The sequence below is a fragment of the Marmota marmota genome, unplaced genomic scaffold, assembly GCF_001458135.2.
Source record: "Marmota marmota marmota unplaced genomic scaffold, marMar, whole genome shotgun sequence".
NCBI lineage: Eukaryota > Metazoa > Chordata > Mammalia > Rodentia > Sciuridae > Marmota > Marmota marmota.
Genome location: NW_026000205.1, coordinates 8,010,089 through 8,032,668, shown reverse-complemented (window position 1 = coordinate 8,032,668; position 22,580 = coordinate 8,010,089). Strand labels below are relative to the sequence as shown.

Genomic DNA, 22,580 nt, shown 5'->3' with positions numbered 1-22,580 from the left:
GTGCTACGAATGTACTGGACTTGCAGTTTGTGCCTGTGAAGGAAAAATAACATGGTTCCACTGGCCCAGATCATGAATCCCAAACAAATAATATCCACAGAGGAGAAAATAAATGAAAATACCGATTCTGCAATTGTGTTAATAAAAAGACGAGAGCAATATCTAAGATTTGAAGGCACAGTGATATTTCTGCTATGGGTTTGGCCAGTCACTTTCATGGGAACAATAATATTTACTATCAAATGAAACATCCAGCTCAAGAGACAGGTAGAATTAATATGCTTTAGGGCTTTGAATTTGAGTTCTACCCATCTGGGGTTTGTGGGGTTGATACTTAAGGCCTGGAAGCCACCTAAAAGACAGATGGTGCTAAGAGAATTTCCCCAGGCCACCCTGTAAAAATAAAAGACAAATTTACATCCAATATCATCCAGGAAATACCGCAGCCCGAAGTCTGCCATGGCCTGAGGGATTCCTCCACAGATAATCCACAACATATTGGCTAAGGCAAGATGGTGGATCATTTGCTCTAATGGTCTCATCCTGTGCTTCCTAAAAAGAGAATAAATATAAGGACAGAGGAGGGAAGAATTCCCTATGATTCCTATTCCAGTCTGAGTGATGATGGCCATTCCCATGGCCACGTTCACAGAAAACATTCCCTCAGTGACTGAGCTGTAATGCGTCTACTCAGATCCAGGAACCTGGAGACAAACAGAAGAAACACATGAATTTTTTAAGTACAGTTTTCACTAAAGCCTCCTTTACTTGACTGCCACATGTAAAAATGTCATCCATGAAGGTATTTCTCTCCTCATCACCTCCTATACCTCTTGTGGTACTTAAAACTGAAGTCATCTCATTGGGTTCCCCTATGTATCTCACACAAAGTCAATTTAAAAATACACAAGATCCCTGTGTTCATAGCTCTTATAACTTGTTTTCAGTTCACATCTAGAGTCTAGAATATATTACTAGAAGTCAATAAGTATCTGTTCTTTGAAGAAATGAATGAACAAATGGAGTGGTTATTTCCATGTCAAAAATCATTCTCAATGCAAATGAAAACTACAACAAGACTCCATCTCACTTTAGTTAGAATGTCCATCATCAGAAACCAAAGGAACAAATGCTGGCAAGTGTGTGGAGAAAAAGGGACACTTACAGACCACTAGTTAAACTGTAAATTCGGCAAGGCACGGAATCCCAGCAGCTTGGGAGGCTGAGGCAGGAGGATTGAGAGTTCAAAGCCAGCCTCAGCAAAAGCGAGACACTAAGCAACTCACAGACCCCATTTCTAAAATACAAAATAGGGCTGAGGATGTGGCTCAGTGGTAACATGCCCAAGTTCAATCCCTGTACAAAAGAGAGAGAAGTGGGGAGAGAATGTAATTAGTAAAACCTCTATGGAAAACTATAGAAGTTTATCAAAAAAACTAAAAATAGATCATATGACAATATGATCCAGCTGTCCAACTCCTTGGTGCACACGTGAAGGCCACGAAGTAGTATACAAAAGAGATACCCTCATACCCATGTTTATTATGGCACAACAGCAAAGATGTGGAATCAGCAGAGGTGCCAGGCAACAGATGAATGAATAAAGTATACACACATAATGGAGAATTATTTGTCCATAAAGTACAAAACCCTGCCATTTACAGGAAATGAAGGAGCTGGAGGGCTTTTTAAGTGAAGTCAGACACAAAGAAATATCAATGTTTTCTCATCAGTAGAAACTTAAAAGGGTGTGAGGGTAGAAGAGGGAATATTCAGGACTGGGAAGAGGGCTTGGGAAGAGAAAGAAGGATGGATGGACACCATCTATGCACAACTTATGTGTATATGAATATACAGTAAATCCCAATGTGAAAAATTAAGATGTGTTAGTGATTTTATAATAAAAATAAATACCAAAAAAAGGCATTCCAAATGTTTTTCTATAATGAAAATATTTCTTCATGTGGAAGGCAGATTTCCTACTTGATAGGTTAAAATGCTTAGTGAACTAAGCTTAAGAACTGTTATTTAAAACTTTATATCAAGGACAGATATCACAACACATACCTGTGATCACAGTGATTTTGGAGGCTGAGGCAGGAGGATCATAAGTTTGAGGCCAGCCTCAGTAACTTAGCAAAACCCCGTCTCAAAAACAACTCATATCTTTACTTCATTGTTTTTCTGACTTGGTCAACAACAGCAACAAAAATAAAAATAAGCAGGGGGTGCTGGGGAAATAGCTCAGTTGGTAGAGTGCTTGCCTAGTATGCACAAAGCCCTGGGTTCAATCCTCAGCACCACGGGAAAAAAAACAAAAAAAACGGGGAAAAAAGTTATCCCTCTTTGAAAGTTAGATGCTTTTGAGTGTAACAGTTTTATAATATCTTAATATTCTTCAAGTACTAAGACAGTAATTTTTCCAACTCTCACACAAATGACAAAAACAAGAATACATAATATATTGTAAACACTTCAAAAATCTTAGGAGTAAACTAGATCAGTAATATGCTAGAAAAATAAAAGCAAGTATCACATAGTGATGAAATAGCAAATGGAATAAATTTTCACATTCTTTGATGAAAGGGCATAATATGGTATCAAGATTTGAAGTTTCCTCAAGGTAATCTGTAAATTGATCTCAATATCAACATCACATGAGAATTTGTTGGGAAATGGATAATGCATCAAATTTTACCTATGTTACACAAGAAAACCCATGTCATTTTCCCACTTATTTTCAAACATGCAGAAACCCAGCCCTTTAAAATATATATTTATAAAGACTTACTGTTCTGATAATACAGTTCAGTGGTAGAATGTTTGCCTAACACATGTGAGGCCCCAAGTTCAAGCCCAATACCATGCCAAAAGAAAAAAAAATATTTGCATTCTGATATGTTCAGACTAAGTTGCTGTTTAAAATAATGAAGTGGATGAATGCACCTAATTTTCTAAAACTATACAGCAATGAAAGTAGGTGAGACAAATGGCCAAACATAACAGTGGTACAGAATGAAGTGTCTTGAAAAAATAGGAAATTCAAAATATGAAAAAAAAACTGTTCAAGTATGAAGAAATAGAAAACTGGTGAATGATTTACAAAGTCTAAAGTTGAACTGCCAAATCAAATCTTACACATTTCAGGGGGGAAACACACACACACAGATCAGGGAAGAGCAGGAACCAGATACCCACCCAGAGATAGCAGCAGCAATAGCTGTGCAGTAGCCAAGAATGCCAAAGGGACCGATGAGCCCTATATGAGAGTCACCTCCACACAAAGGTCCGTGTACCCTGATGTTCAATGAGATTTCATTAACTCATCAAATCCTTATCAGCATGACCATGTGTTAGCCACAGTCCTGATCTGTCGTTGATTTTCAGGGTTTTTTGTGGCCCTCTGGAACAGTGTCCAAGGTAGGGTCCACATGAGGTGTCTGATTATTAGACCAGAATCACATCTCAGCCTCCACCTCTCAGACCCAAGTCTGCCATTGCACAGAAGGGCCCAGCCATGAGTGTATCCCTGAGGGAAACTGCCTTCCATATTAGGTCTGGCATTCACTCTGAGGGGCATTTTTTGATTTGGAGATCAGCACCTACAATGGCATTTCCTGGTGCACCAATTGTGAGAGTTTCAAACAAAGCCTTGATATCCTCATGCAGTGCACACAAATCGTTTTCATGTGATCACCCACGTTCAGTGTCACCCAGAGGAGGTCCTGTGGAAACAAAGCCATTACCATTCACTGAAGATATTCTGTGCACCAGACGTATGATTTCCTTATTTTACCTTGAATCAATCTTGACCTTAAGCAAATCAAAGGGCAACTGTGACAATTTGGGCAGAACTAATTCAGGGAAAGAACTGAGACTGCAGGAAAGTTGGTAAGAAGACACACAGCAATTGGAGTCCTCCCAAAGCCCCAAGGAAGGGCCCTACCATGGCTCATTCTCATGAAAAAGCACTGTCGTCCACACACTGTCGATTCTCACCTCTGAATACATTTACCCGTTTTTTTTTTTTTTCCCCAGTTTCTATGTCTGAAATACAGTTCCACTCACCTCTGTTCCAGAAGTTACACCTGTCACAGGAGAGAAAGTTGAACCCTCACTTATAGGTTTGGTTTCCTTGACTTCATCTCCCTCTAGAGCTGCTGCGGTTATTATGTTATTTCTACCATCAATGACTATGTCTGCAAGAAAAGTCTCTGAGCATTTTTTTTCTCAGCATGCTAATTATCCACACTAATTATTTACCAAGAATATCCCAGCATGCTGTCAGAGGAAGCTGGAAGAAAAGTTTTGCTGCATTCCCTATAGGGATGATGCCAAATGACAGACCTAATAGATGAGAGATTTGAGAAGTGCATGACCCTGCCTATATTCTCTCTCTCTCTCTCTCTCTCTCTCACACACACACACACACACACACAAAAAAAAAAAAAACACACCTCTATTAACATTTCCAGTAAGAGATTTCTTGGATTCCTGGAAACAATGAATTTCACCTGTTAAAGACTTGGTAGTTGGGCTGGGGTTGTGGCTCAGTGGTAGAGCACTCGCCTTACATGTTTGAGACCCAGATTCGATCCTCAGCACCACATAATAAACACACAAAAAAATAAATATATTGTGCCCATGTATAACTAAAAACATTTAAGAAAAAAAAAAGACTTGGTAGAAAAGAAAATAAAAAGACCTTCCAAGGACAGTGTGTTGATTTGTATATAAGGTATCAGATGCTGGCCTAGAATCCATTGTAAAAGTTAAAATATGCAAGATGAGGCCAAGGGATGGAATGCCAAGGTACCAGGGGCCAAGAGGATGTGGGAGTGAGAAACCAAGGAAGCTAAAACCACTCTCTCATTAAGTGGAACTGTGAGGGTTAACCAGAACTTCAAGGTGTGAAGGGAACTGACAGGTCCCGATTTGTTGAATTAGAGTAAACATTTAACATTCTTCATTAGATGAAGGTCTGTTATTAGTTTAAAACTAGGATCCGTGGCAGAAGGAAATTAATCTTTTTACAGATGCATATATCATCATTCAACATAAATTTAGGAAGGAAGAATGGAAGGTAAGGATTAATATGAAGGATGGAAGGAAACAGGGTTTCTTTTGTTGTTTGTTTTTAAGGGGAGGCATTTTTTTTTAACCCAGGAGTGCTTAACCAATGAGCCACATCCCAGCCCTTTTTATTTTTTTATGTTAAGACAAGGTCTCCCTAAGTTCCTGAGAGTGGCCTCCATCCTCCTGCCTCAGCCTCCAGAGTTGCTGGGATTACAGGCATGAGCTACTGCACCCAGCAAGGGATTTCTTAATGACTAACATCTTTCTGAATCAGGAGTCAAGAAGAGTTGGAAAAGATGGACATTGGAGGAGAACTGAGACTATTTGAAAGCACAGCAGCAGATAATGGCAGGAAAGATGAAAGAGGAAACGGGAGATGCACCCAGAGAATCACAGCAGGAATTCAGATGACGTGTCGCCAATGAAATATCTAAGGCCAACACCCATCCGCCTCGTTGTGTAATTCATCTGCACAAAACTTCCACAGAGTAGCTGTGGGGGGAAAGGGACACTAGACTTGAGGCATTTCCAAGTCAGTGTCATAGAACAAGAGGGAACTGTACATGCTGTAGACTTGAAGGACCGACAAAAATTATAATAAAGAGAATGGCTCATATAAACTTGCATGACAGAAAACTAGGAATGTATATAAATGGTCCAAAATCCTATGAGAATAGAAAACCATGTGGGAAAAAAGCTACAGAGGTCTGAACAGGACTCTCCACTGAATGCCAAGTTGTGAATGCACAGGATGAAACTTCACAGGACTGAGCACAGGAGAAAAAAAAAAACAGTAAATGATGAGCTTTTAACAGTTCTCAGAGCTTTTTAAAAAATGTTCAAGAGATGACCAGCTAGAAAAGAGCCACTTTGAGCATTCAATAGAGGCACCAAAGGGGCAATGCCTTAGTGATTGAACTAAATCTCTCTATTTTAAAAGACTATTCTGTCTGGGTGCAGTGGCACATATCTGAATTCCAGTAACTCAGGAGGCTGAGGGAGGAGGATTCAAGGCCAGCCTAGGAAACCTACGAGACCTTGTCACAATATATACATAAAAAGGACTGAGAATATAATTCAGTGGTAAAGCACCCCTGGGTTCAATACCCACTACGACATATGTGTACACACACACACACACACGAAATAAAAGACTATTCTAAGCTTGCCCTATTAAAGTTTAAATACAAGTCTTGAATGAATCAAGATGAACCACAAATAAATCAGCTGAACATCAGAACAAAACCTAACATGTTTTAAAAAGAAAAACCAAAGCTTACACACACCTGTAATCCCAGCAACTGGGGAGGCTGAAGCAGAAGGATTGCAGTTCCAGGCCAGCCTCCTCAACTTAGAGACCCTGTCTCAAAATAAAAAGTTCAATCCTAGTGTGCAAAGAAAAGCAAAAGAAAAGAAAACCAAAATCCAAGCATTCAAGCACTCAAAGTAAAATTGACAATACCTATGATACAATGCCACGAAACAATCATTGCATATGCCAAGAGACCAGAAAAAGTTGACCCACAAGAGAATAATTAGTCAATAAAAGCAGACTCCCTAGCAGGTGTGGTGTTGCACACCTATAATCCAGCAACAGGGGAGGCTGAGACAGGAGGATTACAAATTTGGGGCTGGTCTCAGCAACTTAGTGGAGCCCAAGGAGCATAGAGTCTGTCTCAAAAATAAAAAAGTAAAAAGGCTGGGGATTCATCTCCGCAGTAAAGTGCCCCTGGTTCAATCCCCAGAACCAATGCAGCCATTATGGAAAATAGTATGAAGTTCCCTCCAAAAAAACAAAAACAGGGCTACCTTATGATCAGGCAAATCTACTTCTGTGTGTGTATATATATATTATTCAAAGGAAATGAAATCAGCATCTCAAAGATGTATCATTTGTCACATTATTTGTAATAGATAAGATATGGCCATCAGTAAGGGGTTGGGATAGCCCCAACCCTTGTCTCAGGGCCTTCTCAGAGTTCATCCCCAAGATGGGGTGAAAGCAAACTTCTAACTGATCAGCAATAAAAATGGAAGGAGGCTTAGCCCTCAGTGCTTGAATCTCTTTCACTATCTTTTCCTCCCATTCCCAAGACTGAGTTTGGTGGGGCAGCGTGGAAAGAGCTTGAAACTTCTGAGAGCAAGTGCTCAGCCTCTGACCAGCCTCCTCTCAGGATTGGTGACTGTTTAACAAATTATGCATCCCCACAAAAACAGGTATGTGCTCTGAATGGCCTCCAACCCCTGCATAGTCCCTTCTGGGTGGTCCTCACCTGGTCTCTGAGCCGAGTGGGAAGCTGCCTGGAAACCACTGCCCTATTGCACCTCTCCCTCACTGCAGCTGCCCCAGAACCTGGGTGGGCCTGGACCACAGAGGTTAGGAGAAAAGAAGGCATTAGAGGCAAAAAGTAGGGAAAAACCAGATTCAGCTTAGAGATGTCCAACCACAAAAGAAATTAGACACACATACACCTTCTATTTGTGTGGTAGAGACTTTTCATTTTATTTTCCCAAAGAAAAAAAAAATGGAGAAACTGTCCCTCCTCCCCCCATTTTTGGAATCCAGGGCCTCATTTACTAGGCAAGTGTCCTACCACTGAGCTACAATCCCTCAAGAAGTTCACTGAATGGAAAAAAAAATTAGCAGGTAACTTCTTTACCCACTCATCTCAATTAGCAGATGAGTGAGTAAAGAAGTTACATATATATTAATATATATATTAATATATAACATTAATTATTATATATACAATATATTAATATATAATATATATTACATAATTATACATATATTATAATGAAAGCCTTTAAAAACGAAAGAATCATGCCATTTACAAAACATGGATGAAGCTAGAAGACGTTATGCTGCATAAAATAGGCCAGATGTAGAAAAATAATGCATACTCTCACTTATATATGGAATTTTAGTCATTCACAGAAGCAGGGAGTAGAATGGCGGCTACCAGGGTGGAGGGGAAGGGAAGATGTACATCAAGGACACAGAGTTCCAGTTATGCAGGATGAATTGGTTCTAGGACCTTAACATAGTTTAGGGACACCAATATTACTGATTTTATGCTTGAAATTTACTCAGACTTCAAGGTGTACCCACCACAAAAACAAAAATGGTAACCCTGTACAGAGGTGGATGTTAATTTGTTTGATTGTAGTAATGAGTTCACTATGGGTGAATCAAAACATTAAGCTCTACACCTTATATGTAATTTAAATTTTTAAGTGATACAAAAGAAAATTTTAAAGAATAAGATCTTTTTACCTGTGAAATACTATTAAGTGGGCAATTATATCTCAAACATGATGAAAAAATTATTTGCTGATCATTTTCCAAATGAGAAGTGTAAACTCACAGATCTTAGAATCACATCGAGACCCCAAAATTGAATTTTTGAAAACTAGCAAACAAAAAATTTTACAGCAAAGAATAAATACATGTTAGATAAAAATGAAATGATGAGCCAGGTGTCATGGCACATGCCTGTAATCCCAGGAGGCCAAGAGAGGAGGATCGTGAGTTTAAAGCCAGCTTCAGCAAAAGCAACTGAGTGCTAAGCAACTCAGTGAGACCCTGACTCTAAATAAAACTCAGAATTGGGCTGGGGATGTGGCTCAGTAGTTGAGTGTCCCCGAGTTCAACCTCCTGAACCCAATAATAATAATATTGAAGACTTTTTATAAGAAATTATGCAGACCAGAAGACAATGGAATAATTACAGATCCTTACAGTTTTAAAGAAGAAAGAAGACTCAACATAGAATTTTATGCCCCAAAAAAATCTTTGTCAAGTAAATTAAAAATTAAAAAAACCACTATCATCTGGTGAGCAGAGCAGAATTTATCACCAACAGACATTATAAGAAAAGCTAAAATTCTTCACAGGTAAGAAAAACGATGCCAGAGAGAAACTCACAAATAAATACTGAGCACTGGAAATGGGAAATATGTAGGTAAATGTGAACATCTTTTCATCTTTAATTTCTTTTAGACCATTTCTAAAACAAAATTTATGACCTGATGTTGTGAAGGTTATAACAAAGGTAGAAGATATGCCAGCTGCATTAAGGGCAAGAGGATGAGGGAAAGGGGTTGTAGGGTTATTATATGTGATGTGGTCCAGTATTCTTTAATGGTTGCCTGTGGAAGGTTGAAGGGAGGGATCTATTGTAAACCCCAGAGCAACGACAGAAAAAAAAAATCTGTAGCTAATAAGTCAATAGTGGATTTACTAGGAAATCCTAAAACAAATCCAGGAAAAAATTGGAGAAATAGAAAACATCAAGGAGAGTTAAACACAATGACATAAATAATGGTATTAAAAATAAGTCTTGTAAAAACTTCTATTAAAGGGCAGAGGTTGCTATGCTGGAGTTAAAAGGCAATTATGAGCTATTAGTTGTATATAAGAAACTCATTTAATATAAAGATATCAAGAACAAGTTAACACTCATGCAAAAAAATGAAATTTGGTATTTCAGAAACCAATGATTTGGGCAATCTTATGATTTAGTCTCTCAATTTTGTAGTGACAAAATTGGGTACTTGAAATGACTCACATTTGGTCTTCTTAGCAAGAAATATGTCAGTCATCATGCTACATGGAGTCACAGGCTAAGGACTTAAGTTGAAAAGCTCTTATGTATGAAAATTCCCCATATTTAGGCAATAAAGAGGCAAAGTACCATAAGTCTTTTTTGTAGACTCTGTAACTATCCATGTCTAGGAACATGAGCAAACTGGAGATAAAGCAACCTCTATAAATTCCACAAACAAGCTCTGACCAAGTTTGGTAGTATCCCAAAGGTGATCAATTTGCACACCCATCTGCCCGACCAGAAAAGCAAAAAATCATAAAGCAATCAGGTTTAATATAGTTTAAAATTGATAATGTATGCAAAGATTCAATAAATATGACTTATAGTCCATTAAACAGAAAACTGAAGTAAACCTACAGATGGTTCACACAATGGAGATAGTCGACAAGAGTGAGATACAGATCCTCCAAGAATTTGGGGCTGTGCCAGATTGTTGGTCTAGTAGTGCCCCCAAGAGACTGGCACCGACATTTGCATTGGTTTTGGTTTGTTCTACCCAAGCAGCTTCTCCAGAAGAACACCAGAAGATCTGAGAGGAACAGAATTCTTTTTTTTTTTTCTGAATCTAGACATTTAAAGAATTTTTACTACAGAGACAACTGAACATAGGTTTCAATGATCACACACAAAAGGAATAGAATAAAACTGTTTGAAAAAGTTACACATGGAAGACTCTAACCAGCAATCCCCGAGTAGGACCATCAGATTTCTAGAATTACTGTTCTATAATACTCCAAAAGTTCATTTCTAAAAAGAAACCCAAAGAAACAAATGTATGATCTAATTAAAAAAACTGATAGAAACCACTCTATATTTCAAAAAGCACTCCTAAAGGATACTCTGACATTGCAATTAATAGTAAAAGATGTTGACTCAACTATGCTGAATGAGTAAAGAAAACTGTAAATGAGAAAACAAAGGAAATCAGGAAAATGATGAATGAACAAAACGAGAATCTCAGTAAACAAAGTACAGAAAGGAAACAAATCCTGGAGCTGAAAAGTGCAAAAACTGAAGTGGAAAGTTCACTAGAGATATTCAAAAGCAAGGCCATTGAAATTACCCCATCTGAAAGAAGAAAATGAACAGGTTGAGGAGCCTGTGGGACACCATCATGCATACCAACAAATGCACCACAGACATTCCAAAAGGGAGAGAAAGACGGAAGAACAGAGCAAGGCTGCAAGTCCACTTGCTCCATGACTCAGGATTCAAGTAGTGGGAGCACTGCTTTCTCAGTGAGGTAAGTGAAAGAGGGAATTCACCAAAATTCAATATCGGACCATCAGAAGCTCTTAGAGACTCAGAAATTTGGGTGCATTAAACAATCAAGAAAGTACACTGGAGCTGAGCCAGTTGTCACAGTGGCACTTGTTCACTGCAGTGGGGAAGGGTAACATAAAGTACAAATTTGTTGTGGAAAACCTGTAGAACAGAGAAGCAACCTGAAGTCCACTGATCCAGAGGTTGCACTGTGAACTGGTATTTGAAGAGTGTTTGTTTCTCAACTGGCAAGGGGACAGCTGAGGTCCATCATCTGGAGAAGACTATACCGATGCTTGGTGCTGGGGGATCCCAGCAGACTACAAAACATTGCCATACTGTCCCAGAAAGCATCTACTGTGCAGCCTAGTGTGTACCTAGAAGAACATGATTGAAACAGAGAAGACTGTACCCAGGAGGGTTCAAATCAGAGTCAAGAAGAGTGCAACTTACTTTCCCTTAGTGTCTGGTGTCACATGACCAGCTGCAGAGGGTCAGGAACCAGGTGTGAACAACTCATGGACTAAGCCTGTAAAGGCTGTATTCATGGCCAGCAGAGAGAGACCTGTGGAGGGCTGGCCCCCCTGCTCCGTGTACAATTCTTAGGAGGATACTGAGATCCAGACTCCCAGTGGAGATGGGCATCCACCTGGCCCTGGGGCATGTTGATCTAATCTTTCTAAAGCAGATACCACACAATGAAGTCCCAAAGGCCCGATTAGAGTCAAGCTCCAGCTACCAAACTCCCCACTTAGCACTGTGCATCAGCCCCACCCAGGAATGCACTGATCAGGTCTAAACAGAACTGCACTCAACAGTACTTCTCATCTGTTCTCACTTCACTGAGGAGAGGGGAAGTTGAAAGTTATTTTGACCAGCTTCAGTTTTAGGCCACTCCAGCTAGTGGCTCAGCGAGAAGGAGGGGGATGGAGAAGAGGACCTAGGAGGCAGAGGAGGAGGAGGAAAGAGAAGAAGGCAGAGGAGCAGGAGGACACCGAGGAATGTAACAGCCCCAGCCCTGCTCTTAGGAATACACAGTCCAAGAAGAAATTAAAAGTCAGTCAGGATAGGTAGGGATCATCTGTCCTCATCCTCAGTTTTTCTTCCTCAATGTGCCTTTAATTAGTTTATTTATATGCGGTGCCAAGAATTGAACCCAGTGGAGATAGAAATGTGCTAGGGGACTGCTGTACCACTGAGCCACAGCCCCAGTGCTCAACAGTGTTGGCCACCTCAGTGGAGACAAGTTTTTCATTTTTCATTAAAAGCGTGTTCTTGCTGTGCTGATTGGTCTGTGGGTGTATATATACATATTTCTTTTCTCCCTCATTTTTAGCATTTTTTAATGGAAATTTTTGTTTTGTCTTTTAAGGGTTAGGGTTTTCGTGTTAATTTATTTGCTAGTTTTTCTTGTTTTCTTCCTCTAATAGTCAGATTCCCTTGTTCTCTTTTTCTTAGTTACTTTTCTTCTTTATAGCCATCACTTGCTACATCTCTTCTGCCTCCATTGTTCACATCTTTGCAGACTCCAAGCTTGCTTTTACCATCCCATCACATTTTCTTTTCTTTTAGTAAACCCTTTGGTTTATATAACTACTTGCCCCACCATTCATGTTGTTGCAGCTGTTGGTACCATGGTGGCACAATTGACTCCTGCTGTTTACTTTAATGCAAGATCTAGTTCACAGCTAGTTATTGTTTGTGCTGCTGGCGTTGCTGACCCCACCATTTCTGTCTTTGTGGTAATTAGTGTTGTAGATGTCCTACTAGGCACCAGGTATTTAATGCTATAGATCATTTGCTTCTGATATTGCTATTCTTTGTTTCCCCCTTTTTCTGTGAGGTGTCAGGAAACTACTGGGACAATACAAGTTAAGAGAGTAGAGAATGCTGCCGAGCTAAACCCCGCCAAGAGACAACGTATCTTGCTCTACAAACTAACCATGCTCAAACAGCATTGATATTTCAATACAAAGAACAGAAAAAACAAAACCCCAAAATAATGACCAGGGTCTAGCAGGGACCCTCAGGTCCCACTCATGGGCATCCACAACTACAGCAAAAACAAAGTTTGTGGATACCACACTTACAATGGGTCTCAGTCTAGATCATTCTTATATCACTTTAGAATATACAGCTGTTAAATGAGCAATCAGAGGGTGTATACCACACACCCTGATGTATATAACACCATAGCCAGACCTACAAGAAGGACTGCACTCTTGAGACCTACAAGGAAAGCAGAATCCTCAACCTCTGACACAATACACTCTATCAAAATGCACTAATCTTCACCAAAAAACAAGCTGGGAAACTATACTATAAAACCTACTTGGAAATATATTGGGGGCTGAGGTTGTGGCTCAGTAGTAGAGCACTTGCCTAGCATGAATGAGGCCCTGGGTTCAGTCCCCAGCACCACATAAAAATTAACAAAGGTATTGTATCCATCTACAACTAAAAAAAATTTTTTTAAAAAAAGTATATAAAAAAACTCACCACAACTTCATATCCCAGAATACTTTGACAAGAAAAGGCTGTGCCCTAAAAAGACCTGCACATAAAAATAGAAAAGAATCCACCTCAACAGATTCATAAAACCTGACACAGGGGTCCACTTCTCTATCTACCGCGAGGGACGCTGGTGTGGAGGACACTAACTGCCACGGCTTCCAGGGCTTTGGCGAAACCTCAGGTGCGGGGTCTTCTGGCCAAGTGGCTGTGGTTTCATATCGTTGGAGCATTCACTTTTGCCCTGGAGGTTGTAGCTCTCTAAGTTTGGTGTGGCTGAGTCAAGAAAGGAGGCATATGCAGATTTCTACAGAAATTATGATTCCATGAAAGATTTTGAGGAGATGAGGAGAGGTGGAATCTTTCAGAGTGCAAAGTAATTTTGGAATAAAAAGAATTTCTTTGGATTGAGGTCTTTAGAAGTTTGTACTGACTTGTGCTCCTGAACTATAAAACATGAAAGGCTAACAAATAGTCTTTCTTGGACAATAAACAATTAACAAATACTGTAAAAAGCAAAACAAAACCTGACACAGGTTTGCAAGAACTATGAAAAAAAAAACAACAAGGTAACATGACACCTCCAAAAGCTTATAATTCACCAGAAACTGACTCCAAAGATATAGAAGTCAATGAAATATTAGACAGAATTTTAAATTATTGTAAAATTATCAAGAAACTCTGAAGAACTTGAACAACTGGATGAATTAAGGAAATCAGTATAGGATATGAGTGAGAGATTCAATAGGAGATAGAGATATTGAAAAAGAACCAAAACTCTTGAAAATAAAATACAATAAATCAAAATGTTCTGTTGAAAGCCTCTTTAGTAGAGTAGACCATGCTGAGGACAGAATCTTGAGCTGGAAGACCAAGTAGCCAGCTGCGAACATCCAGATAGCATTAAAGGAAATGATTAACCATGACCAGAATATACAAGAACTCTGGGACAACATTAAAAGTTCAAATTTAAGAATCCCTTGAATCAAAGAACACTGTGAGATGCAGATTAATGGCATGGATAAATTCTTCAGTGAAATAAGACGATTTTCCAAACCTTGAAAATGAGATGGACATCAAAACTTGGGATTCATTCAGAACCCCAAATAGACAAGATTTTTTAAAAAGTCTCTGTGAATGCTATAATTAGAATGTCTAATGCACAGAACAAAGATAGAATTTTTAAAAACTTCAAGAGAAGATTTCATTGTGACCTTTATGAAGGTCACTTTTATAAATAAGCCAATCAATAACTCCTGCCTTCTTAGCACAGTCCAGGAGGGCTTGGAATGCTATGTTCCAAGCCCCATAAGAAAATCATCAACCAAGATTACTATATCCAGCATAGCTACCCTTCAGAATCAAAGAGGAAATAATATCCCTACAAGATAAACAGAGGGCTGGGGATGTGGCTCAAGCGGTAGCGCACTCGCCTGGCATGCGTGTGGCCCGGGTTCGATCCTCAGCACCACATACAAACAAAGATGTTGTGTCCGCCAAAAACTAAAAAATAAATAGATATTAAAATTCTCTCTCCCTGTTTAAAAAAAAAAGATAAACAGAAACTAAAAGAATTAATGACTGCTAAGCTGGAACTAGAGAAAAATATTTAAATATAACAAAAATTTTAAAAAAGAACTCCAGAGACAGCAAATGTACAAATATCATTTTGAAGAGCAGATAATCAAATGAGAAACAGAACCACATTAAACATTAGAAATTAATCAAGCCTGGCATGGTGGTGCACACCTGTAATCCCAGTGGCCCAGGAGGCTGAGGCAGGAGAATCGCGAGTTCAAAGCCAGCCTCATCAAAAGTGAAGCGTTAAGCAACTCAGTAAGACCCTGTCCCTAAATAAAATGCAGAATAGAGCTGGGGATGTGACTTGGTAGTCGAGTTCCCCCAAGTTCAATTCCTAGTAATAAAAAAAGAGAATGTAATCAAAAATGGTAGGAATTAAACATCTCTCTATAACAACATTGAATGTAAATGGTCTCAAATCTTCAATTAAAAGACATAGGCTGTCAAAATAGATTTAATATAACACCCAACTATATGTTGTTTGCAAGAAACTCACCTTATAGGCAAAGACAGTCACAGGCAAAAAGTGAAGGAATGGAAATTGTTGTATCATGTAAATGGAACCTGAAAACAAGCCGAAGTAGCTACTCTAATATCCCACAAAGCAGACTTCAAGCCAAAAATCAGACAAAGAATGTCAGTTCATGCTGATAAAGACATCAATCCAACAAGAAGTTCTGATAGTAAATACTTATTCCCCAAACATCAGTGCACCTAATTACATAAAACAGACACTACTCAACTTGCAGACTCAGACAGACCCCAGTACAATAATACTGGGTGATTTCAACATACCTTTCTCACCAATAGGTCATCCAGACAAATTCAGTGAAGACCCTCTATAACTTATAAATCAAATGAGTGTAGACATCTATACACTATTTCATCCAACAGCCAAATTCACTTTTTTCCTCAGCCCTTCATAAAACCTTCTCCAAAGCAGACCATGTTTTAGGCCACAAAGCAACTCTTAGCAAATACCAATTTTTAAAATAATATAATTTCTTGCATCTTATCTGACTGTAGTGAAATGAAATTAGAAATCAACACTCCTCCCCCACCCAAAAAAAACTTATAGAAATTCTAAAGACACATGGAGATTGAACAGTATACTTTTGAATAATGAAAGGGTGATAGAGGAAATTGGGGGAAATTTTAAAATTCTTAAAATTAAATGAGAATTGAGATACAAAATACCAGAACCTCGGAGTGAGAAAGCGAGTGAGTGAGAGTGTGTGGAGGAGTATTTGGCTTGTTGTCGGTGACTTCCCCCTCCCCTCCACCCCTCCCCCTCCCTGTCGCAACTCCCTGGGCCGTAGGAAAGGAGCCATAATGATGATATCCAGGTGGCGAGCAATGCTGACAAACAGGCTCATCATAATGCACTGGAACAAAAACGCAGGGACCACATCAAAGACAGCTTTCATAGTTTGCAGGACTCGGTCCCATCACTCCAAGGAGAGAAGGCATCTGGTGCCCAAATCCTAGACAAAGCCACAGAGTATATCCAGTATATGCGAAGGGAAAACCACATGCACCAGCAAGATACTGATGACCTCAAGCGGCAGAATGCTCTTCTGGAGCAGCAAGTCCGTGCACTGGAGAAGGCGAGGTCGAGTGCCCAACTGCAGACCAGCTACCCCTGCTCAGACAACAGCCTCTACACCAACCCCAAGGGCAGCACCATCTCTGCCTTCTATGGGGGCTCTGACTCCTGCTCAGAGTGAGAGCCTGGAGAGCCCCAAAGTAGGAAGAAACTCCAGATGGAGGCCAGCTAAGCCACACAGGGCGGCCAGCAATAAAAACTGTCTCCTCCATCATCTCATCCTCCTCCCAGTTCATCATTAGAACCCTCATAACCATTTAAAAGACTCTTTATTTTTCTTTTCTTTTTTTTTATTTTTATTTTTATGTAGAAGCTCTTGGACAACAGCTCTTGTTCTCCTTCCCTATTTACACTTTTTTTTTTTTTAATGTATTCCCTTCAGGGATTCCCTGTCCCCACCAGACGTTTTTAAACCAAAACACCCCAACTTGGCAGCTTTTTCTGTGGAGGACAGACGGCTGGCCCGACCTCTGAGCACATGGTGTCCTGGCCACCCCACCAGCTCCTCCAGCCCCGGGGGCCTCTCCTCCCGGTCCCCTCCCCTTTGTTTGATAGACTTTGTGAATCTGTGAACTGCTCTACTTTGAGAAGATGACCAGTTTGGAGTAATCAGAATTACCCCCTGTCCTTCTTAAGGGTTTTTTTTTTCCTAAAAAGCTATTTAACCCTCGTTGAGAGACCTGACCTTGAAGAAGTTTGTGGTATAAAAGGAAAGTGGGGACAGATTTGCAGAGTTCTTGGCACGTTTCACTCCCGCTTCTCTCAGCCAGTTGTGTAAGCCTGCAGTGCCAGCCGTACCGAGGGCCGAGTGACACTTGTGGTATGTACTGGAGATGGCAGCAGAGAAGCGGCAGCCACCAGGGAGGGGTAGGGGGTGGTTGGGGGTGGGACATGGAGGGATCATTGGGTGGGGTAGAGGTTTTGTATTGAGGGCCAGTGATGATGTTTGGATATTTATTTCCTGCTACTGAAATTTGAATCTGAATGAATTGTCCCTATTTCTGATGATGTCAATTATTGCAAAGCCACAGATTCATAAAGTAATGATCAATTCTTCCTTTCTTTTCATGTGTATTTCTAAGAAATAGAGCCAACTGATTTTGTAATATAAATTCCAAGAGCAATTTACCTGGTACTAAACCTGCACCCCAGTGCGGCCCCTTTCCCCACCCTCACCCCACTTCCTCCTGTTCCCAAACCTGTCTCCATTGTGTGATCCAGCTCTGGTTCTGGCTGTGGTCAACAGATCCCAGTGAAGGGTTTTGTGTGTTTGGGCCTCATTTCTTTGTCTTTTTCCCACTCTGTTCTGGCATTTGCTGATCTCTGGTGTATACTCTGTAGTCTCGGTCTGTGTTTGATTCCATTCCATGGAAATAAAAAGTATATTGTACCTACTGCGAAAGAATTGTCTTGCAAGTTAAGGCTTCCCCCTTTACTATAAGACTATAAATAAAAACTTATTTTATCCTTAAAAAAAAAAAATACCAGAACCTCTGGGACACTATGAAGATGGTTCTGAGAGGAACATTTATAGCTATAAAAGCCTACATAGGAAAATCCCAACCAAACTAATGATGCATCTCAAGGCCCTTAAAAAACAAGGAACAAATAAATTTCAAAACCAGTAGAAGGAAGGAAATAATTCAGAGCAGAGGAAAAAAAAATTACAAAGGGTCAGTTAAATGAAGAGATGGTTTTTTTTAAAAAGAAACAAGATTTGGTATTTTCTTAGCAAAACTAACCAGAAGAAAGAGAAAAACCCAAATAAATATTAGAGATGAAGAAGGAAATTTTGCCACAGCCATCTCAGAAATCCAGAGGATCATTAGGGACTGTTTCGAAAACTTCTACTCAAGTAAATTTGAAAACCTAGAAGAAAGTGACATTTCTAGATACATATGTCCTGCCAAAATTGAATCAAAAGGACACAGGAAAACAGTCCAATAACTAGCAATGAGATAGAAGCCATAATGAAAAGAAGCCATGATGAAAAGCCTTCTAGCAAAGTAAAAAGCCCACGACCAAATGGATTCTCAGCTGGATTCTACCAAACTTTTAAAGAACTAATTGTCAGATCAGGCGGGGCAGGCAGCAACCAAAGGAGGCAGATTTAAAAGGGCTACTGAACAGGCTTTATTGAGATATCACTCCCGGGCAGAACTCGATCAGACCCACAGAGGGGACAGGGGAAGGGTCTGAGGAGAAACCGCATGGAAGCTCGACCGGACTGGACTTCTAAGGGGCTTACAGCAGGAAGGGAAGGGCTTGGGACAGGAAAAGGTGTTTCTAGGGTCCCTTGCCCCCTTGGAGTTGGTCAGGGGAGTTGGCTGAACTCCAGGATTGGCCAGGGGATCCTGCTGATTGACAGGTGCTAGTCAGGAGATCTGGCTGATTGACAGGCATTTCCGCTGGCATCTGATTGATGTTCTTTTCCGGAGCAGGCTGCTTTGTTCCAAGTTGCCACTAAGTCGCCACCAAGTCACCACCACCGACCTAACACTAATGCCAATGCTCCTCAAATTATTTCATGAAACAGAAAGGGGGAAATAATTCCAAATTCATTCTATAAAGCCAGTATCACCCTGATATTAAACCAAAGAAGGATACTTTAAGAAAACTACAGACCAATATTCCTAATGAATGTAGATGCAAAAATCCTTTATAAAATGTTAGCAAATCATATTTCACAACATATTAAAAAGATTGTACATAATGACCAAGCTGGTTTTATACCAGGGTTATGAGGATGGTTTAATATATGCAAATCATCAAATAGGTATAAGGACCAAAATATCATAGTCATCTCAATATAGAGAGGGGCTTTGACAAAATTCAGCCCCCATTCATGATTTAACAAACAAACAAACAAAAACCACTGAAGAAACTGGGGTTAGAAGGAACTTACCTCGTCATCATGAGGGAGATATATACAACAAACCCAAAGCCAACCTCACAACAAATGGGGAAAATCTGAAAGCATTTCTGAAAAATCCAGAGGAAGACAAGAAGTCCTCTTATCTTTCCTGTTCAATACATACTAAAACTTCTAGCCAGAGCAATTAAGCAAGAGAAGGAAATAGAGGGGATAAAAATTAGGAAAGGAAGAAATCAAATTATCACTCTTTGCAGATGATATAATCCTATACTCAGGAGCTCCAAAAGGCCTGTAACCCCAGTAACTCAGGAGGCTGAGGCAGGAGGATCACAGATTCAAGGCCCCTGGGTTCAATTCCCAGTACAACAACAATAACAACAAAAAACCAATAGGGTTCCTATAGACCAATAATGCATCCACTGAAATCAGTAAAACAATCCCATTCATGATAGCCTTAAAACACACAGTAAATCTAACCAAGGAGGTTGAGAGACCTGTAAAATGAAAACTACAAAACAATGAAGAAAAAAATTGAAGACATAAGAATGGAAAGGCCTCCTATGTTCATGAATAGGCAGAATTAATATTGTTAAAGTGGTCATACTATCAATAGCAACATATAGATTCAATGCAATCCCATCAAAACACCAGTGACATTCCCCACAGAACTAGGTTGGGGGGGGGGGAGAAACGTCCTAATATTCATTTGGAAGAAGACCTAGAATAGCCAAAGCAATTCTGAGCCACAAAAAAAGCAATGCTGGAGTCATCCCGATACCCAGCTTCAAATCACTACAGAGCTTCAGTGACAAAAACTGAATGGTACTGCCACAAACACAGACACATAAATCAATGGTGCAGCCGAGGAACGGAGCAAGACGAGAAACAGGACGCAGGGAACCCAAAGCTGTGGAAAGCTAAGGATGTTTATTTTAAGCAGCCCAGCTAATATATGTCTCTTGTGTTAATCTTTACAGTTCAGCAAGCTTTTTGAGGTTAACATAAGATACCAAGAATAACATTAAAATAATGCAGTGTTCATAAGCCATTTCCTTTGTCTCTTAGATCTAAGCCCAATGATAAGCACAATTCAAGGGGAACAAATTAACAAGAATATCCCCCAAATAATGTTAACCACGGGAAACGCATGAAGCCAGTCTCAGTCTCAAGAGGAACTTATGGCAAGTCTGACCATGTCAGCAGAGTGTGTCCTGAGAACTGTGTGCTGTTCTTACTCACTCCAGTGTGCCAAGAGCTCGGAGGATGTTAACCCCGAGACAGCTGCAGGGCTTCCACAGGCCTCGAGACTTAAACCACTGCATCAGTGCAGAACAGGAGAAGCGCACACAGCTACAGTCACCTGATCTTCAGAAGGTGCCCAAAACAGACACTGGAGAAAATGCAGCCTTTAAAAACTGGTGTTGGGGAAACTGGCTGTCCATATGTAGAAGAAAGAAACCAGACCCTTTTTCCTTGTTTTTTGTGCATGCATGTGTGCGCATGCACACACACACACACACACACACACACACATCAGAAACTATGCAACTCCCAGAAGAAAATTTTAGAGTCAACACTCCAATATATAGGTACCGGCAACAGCTTTCTCAATCGAACCCCTAAAGCTCAAGAAATAATGCCAAGAGTTAATAAAGGGAATAGCATCAAATTAAAAAGCTTCTGCCCAACAAAGGAAACACTTAGGAGTGTGAAGAGAGAACCTATGGAATGGGAGAAAATCTTTGCTAGCTACTCTTCTGACAGAGGTAGATATCTAGAATATATAAAGAACTCAAACTTAACACCCAAAAAAGAACCCAATTAATAAATTGTCAAATGAACTAAACAGACACTTCTCAAAAGAATACAATTGTGTGCATGTACAAATATGTAACAAATCCCATCAGTAATGTACAACTATAATGCACCAATAAAAACTGTGAAGGGCTGCAGTTGTGCCTCAATGGCAGAGCACTTGCCTAACACATGTGAGGCACTGGGTTCGATCCTCAGCACCACATAAAATAAATAAAATGTTGTGTCCATCTACAACTAAATAAAATTTTAAATTGTGGGGGGAAAATACAAATGGCTAAAAAATATATGAAAAAATGTTCAGCATCATTATCAATTAGGGAAATGCAAATCAAAACTACACTCAGATTTCCTCTGACTCTAGTTAGAATGGTAGCCATCAAGAACAGACAATAAATGCCAGAAAAGATATGGAGAAAAAGCAACACTTTTAGAATATCCATAGGATTGTAAATTAGTACAATCACTATGGAAATCAGTATGGAGTATCCTCAAAAGACTAGGAATGGGGGCTGGGGATGTGGCTCAAGCGGTAACGCACTCGCCTTGCATGCTTGTGGCTCTGGATTCGATCCCCAGCTCCACATACAAATAAAGATGTTGTGTCCGCCAAAAACTGAAAAGGAAATATTAAAAATTCTCTCTCTTCTCTCTCTTTCTCTTAAAAAAAAAAAAAAAAAAAAGACTAGGAATGGAACTACCGTATGGCCCAGCCATACTACTCCAAGGTATTTATCTAAAGAAGTCAAGTCCACATATCATAGCAACACAAGCATACCCATATTATAGCAGCATGGTTCACAACAGCCAATCTAGAGAGCCAGCCTAGGCATCCATCAGTGGACGAATGGATAAAGAAAATCGTGGTATATATACCCATGGAGTTTTATTCAACCATAATGAGAAATTCTGTCATTGGCAGGAAAATGGATGGAACTTGAGAACACTATGTTAAGCAAAATAAGCCAAACTCAAAAATCAAGTTCCATACCCTTTCTCTCATGTGGAGGCTAGAGAGCGAAAAGGTAAGGAATGGTGTGCGAGAGAGGGATTTCATGAAAATCCCAGGGAGATCAGTAGAGAAGAGGAAAGGGCTAGGGTGAGGTGGAGGGGAGGGAAAGGAGGAATATTTGCCAAATTATATTGCTACATCGTATAACATAACCATTATGTTATGTTATAATGTTATATTACAATACACCAATTAAAATATGGTTAAAAAATAAAATGCCTTCATTTGCAC

At 39.8% G+C, this 22,580-nt stretch overlaps 1 protein-coding gene and 1 pseudogene across 2 annotated transcripts in view; both read left to right on the top strand.

Moving 5' to 3' along the window:
* The window catches only part of Znf546 (zinc finger protein 546), a 73,654-nt gene that overhangs the window by 38,116 nt on the left and 12,958 nt on the right, over positions 1-22,580 (top strand). The gene's annotated exons all lie outside the window — the stretch shown is intronic.
* LOC107151642 lies at positions 12,989-16,968 on the top strand (annotated as a pseudogene). Its single transcript, XR_007343145.1, has 2 exons — positions 12,989-13,018; positions 16,361-16,968. The product of XR_007343145.1 is annotated as a protein max-like (transcript).